This window comes from Oryctolagus cuniculus, chromosome 2 (assembly GCF_964237555.1).
Source record: "Oryctolagus cuniculus chromosome 2, mOryCun1.1, whole genome shotgun sequence".
NCBI lineage: Eukaryota > Metazoa > Chordata > Mammalia > Lagomorpha > Leporidae > Oryctolagus > Oryctolagus cuniculus.
The window spans coordinates 193548845-193553099 of record NC_091433.1 but is presented as its reverse complement, the minus strand read 5'-3'; the positions used below and the strand labels follow the sequence as shown (position 1 = coordinate 193553099).

At 54.4% G+C, this 4255-nt stretch overlaps 1 long non-coding RNA gene across 1 annotated transcript; it reads left to right on the top strand.

The window, feature by feature from the left end:
* Window positions 1-608: 608 nt before the first annotated feature.
* Window positions 609-2483, top strand: LOC127487507 (uncharacterized). Its single transcript, XR_007914366.2, has 2 exons — window positions 609-816; window positions 1342-2483. It is a non-coding gene; the product is annotated as an uncharacterized lncRNA (long non-coding RNA).
* Window positions 2484-4255: the final 1772 nt, after the last annotated feature.

Here is a 4255-nt window from a genome sequence, read left to right as displayed (position 1 = left end):
GCCTCCCACCGCCTCACACCACCCCTTCACGCCGCTGCCCCACACCGCCCGCCGCCTCACACCGCGGCCTCACACCACCCGCCTCATACCGCGGACTCACACCGCGCGCACCCTCACACCGCACGCCCCCTCACACCGCGGCCCCACACCGCGGCCTCACACCACCCGCCGCCTCACACCGCGGCCTCACACCACCCGCCTCATACCGCGGACTCACACCGCGCGCCCCCTCACACCGCGGCCCCACACCGCGGCCTCACACCACCCGCCACCTCACACAGCGGCCCCACACCGCGGCCTCACACCACCCGCCACCTCACACTGCGGCCCCACACCGCGGCCTCACACCGCCCGCCACCTCACACCACCCGCCGCCTCACACCGCCCCCTCACACCGCCCGCCGCCTCACACCGCGGCCCCACACCGCGCCCTCACACCGCCCGCCACCTCACACCACCCGCCACCTCACACCGCCCCCTCACACCGCCCGCCGCCTCACACCGTCCCCTCACACCGCGGCCCCACACCGCGCCCTCACACCACCCGCCTCATACCGCGGACTCACACCGCGCGCCCCCTCACACGGCCCGCTGCCTCACGCCGCGACCCCGCCCCGCCGCTTCACACTGCCGGCACGGCCACGCCCCACGCCCGCAGGCCTGCTCGGGGGTGGTCTGAGCATGCGCCCTGGTCCCGGCCCCGCGGTGCATCCTGGGAAGCCGGGCGTGTGTGCGTTAGGCCGGGACACCGGAGTCCGGCTCGCCTCCCTAGGCCTAGCTCGGTCTGCCGTGTCGGTTCCGTTGCTCTGGTGCAAGGTACGGGGGTTCCGGGCGGCGGCACCCACAGAGCCGTCCATCAGGGCGGAGCCTAAGCTGGTACCGCCGCGGTCGGCGGCCGTCGTGCCCATGCCGTGCCCCTGCCCGGAGAGCGGCCCCGGGTCGGGTCTCGGAGCGCCGCCGTCCACGCCTCAGCCCGCCTACCACAGCCGCTCCTGGCCGCCAGGCTGCTCCGCACGCGCCCTCACAGCCGGGGAGCCGGCAGGGCACTGGCGGGGCTGAGAGGGGGCCTCCGCGCCTCGCGGCCGGCCGCCCCCTTCGGCCCTCGTTCTGCTTTCCTGTAGTTGATTCCTGCCACTCCGAGCCTTGCACCCAGGCCGGGACTGGGCCGCGAGGCAGGCGCTCGGGAGACGCTGGGCGGACCGCGCTGCGGCCTGGGTTTCCGCTGGAGCCCCTTCCCCGGCTTGGTGCCTGGGGTTCCTGCTGACCTCTGCTCTTTGACCTCTGCCCATCGTCTCAACCCTGCCTTTGCTTCCTCACTGATGGCCCAACACCTTCCTGTAGGTGGCAGCTGTCGGAAGCCAACCCAGTGAAGGCGCCAGCGCAGCCTTGACCCCCCGGGCCCTTCTGCCACGTGCACCTGCGCCGATTTCCATGCACCTGACCCGCACCCTTCCGCCTTAGCCCGCGGGAGCCAAAGTCCAGCAAACATCCTGCGGGTGTGAGGGGGCACGGTGCAGTGTGGTGCAGGCTGCTTGTCTGTCCGGATCGTCCGTGCCACACCCTCGGCCCGCCACATGAATAACTGAAAGGCGACCGCACCACGGAGCGGACACCAACTTCAAGCTCTCACTTCCGCTCAGCTTCCTCTGCATTTTCCTTCCTCGGGGACTCGTGAGTCGGCACATCAGAAACCACACGGCGCCACCCCGCCTGCTCGGGAGCAGAGGTTTCGCAGAGGGAGCACTGCAGAGAGAAGTCGCTGTAAGAAGTCAGATGGAAAAGAAGCTGTCCTCCCATGGATGCTCCGGCGCCACCCCGCCTGTTTCCTAGCCCCGCCCTCATCCAAGGGGAAGATGACACCTCACGCCTGGAGAATGCGCAAAAGATGTTAGTGCCCAACCTCATCTGATCGCAGCCTTGTGGGGCCGGGCAGTGCAGCTGTAGGCCTTGGATTGCCGCTAACGACGTGCTGGACTCGGTAGTTAGAGCAGAGAGGCCTCCAGGTCAGGTCCAGTCAACTCTGACCTGCAGGGCTCCTGGCCTTGAGCCATGGAGACACACAACAGCAGGTCCCTTCAACCTCCTATTATAGTCAGGACCTACAAATCCAGGGAACTAGGACAGTTTTCATAAAGGAAAGGAAGTGGTGAGAGCTCTTTTTATGGTTTCCACGTTATGGTCATAGACCTTGGAACTAATCCAACAAATCTTTAAACATCACAGAAAAGTTCTTTGCCCCTTTACGCAGTTTTGTGATGACAGAGTACAAAATAACTGAAACGTTGTGTTAACTTTAAGTTGTAAATAATCAAACATGTCCTTTCTTATTTCCTAAACAATGGATAATGATAATTTAGTGCCTTTCATTCACAAACATCCTTAGTCAATAGCTTCTCAAGGACTCTGCTAAAGGAAAAAAAAAAGAAAAAGAGAACTAAATTAAGGCATTTACGGTTTATAATACATGTGTTTCTCCTGTCTCACTATGATTTATCCTATGTCTCACTATGACTTATCCTCGATATGCAAGGACAGTTCAGTATCACAAAATCTAAGAGTATAATTCACCACATTAGCAGAAGTAAGGAAGAAAAATTAAAATTGACACAACTGAAACAAAGTATTCAATAAAATTCAAAATAACTTTGAGATAAGGAAAACAAAACTTTTTAACAAGACACAAGAAGTTCCTTCTTAACCACATAAATAATCTTCCACCAAACTTTTAGCAAACACCATGTTAAATAGTGCAACTAAGACCCCTTCCCATTAGCTAGTAGCAAAGTAAGGGTCCCCCCAGCCACCACCTCTGATCTTCTTATCAGAGGAATTGAAAGCATTGACCTGGAGCCAAACTAGAGCTGGATGCTCAAATGGTGTCATCTTGAACAAGACTTAAATTCTCCCTACCCTACATGCCTGCCGATAGACGCTCTCCTTGACCAAACTTCAGTCAGAGTCCTCTGAGGCCTCTTTGTCGCTAGGTCTCACCCTTAGACCCTGCCCAAGAATCCTGCTGAGTGAGCCTAGCCTGAATCTGGCCCCGTTGATACTTGATCCTCATCCCCATCTGTGGAGCTGAAGTTCTTGACCTGCCCTTGAGGTCTCCTTTTAGCCATCTTCCACCTACCAACTTCTCATTCTGCTCCATGGTTACACATCTCCACTTGCCTTCTCTATAATTGTAGTTGATCCTGATCTCTCTCCTCTATTGCAGTGGTCTTGACACCTTGATGTCCTGAATAAACTCTTCCTTACTGTTTTAGCAAGTATCAGAATAATTTTCCAACACTACCAATATAATGGGAATAAAATGCAATGTACCTTATAATTGTCATGAAGACAAAATAGCTAATGAATGCACAGTACTGAGAAGAAATTTTGGCATGTAAAGGCACTCAATAAATTTTAATATTATTGCACAGTTTTATATTTCTAAAAGGAAAATAATGAGTGAAAAACAATACAAAAAATGTAGAAAACAAAGCCTAGGAAAACCACAAATAAATGATTAGATATGCAAAACCAATTTTAAAAATCATAGTAGTAATAACCAACATAATTTTTAAACTTGAAAAAAATTACTATCTTTTTCTCTCAAAACAAAATATAAGGTGAAATAATCTAACAAAAGATATGCAAAACATTTATGAGGAACAATATAGTTAAGACACGAAGACTAAAATAGGTTGAGAAATGTGTCACAGTTACTGGGGGAAGCCACAATAATATCTGTCAATTATCTCAAATTAATCTATCAGTTCAACATCATTGTAATAAAAATCTCCATATTGCTTTTCTCAGAACCTGACAAGCTGACAAAATTGTTATAAAACTATAGCAATCAAATCGCTTGTCATTGACACAGATCTGAGCTAATAAACCAACAACACAAGACAGGGAGCGCAGAAATTGTCGCTCCCCCTCTTCGTGGAGGAACGACACAAGACCCTGCGCTGTTCTTTTGTCTGCTCGGCCCTCCCCGGGTTTGCTGCTGGTTCTTCCCGGGTTGGCTACTATCCCTTCCACCTCCGTGGAAGGGCAGTTCCCCCTGGCCACATTCCCCACTTCCGCAGGGGAGCGGCACACCGCCGGCCGGCTCTTCTCGGGGGCTGCACAGGTGTTCCCTCAGCTAGATGTTCCCCATAGATGTTACCCGGTGCATGCCGTTTCTCTCCTCCTTTATAGTCCTTCTCTGCCAATCCCAACTCGGCTGCCCACACGCCGAGTACGCTGCTCTCCAATCAGGAGCAAG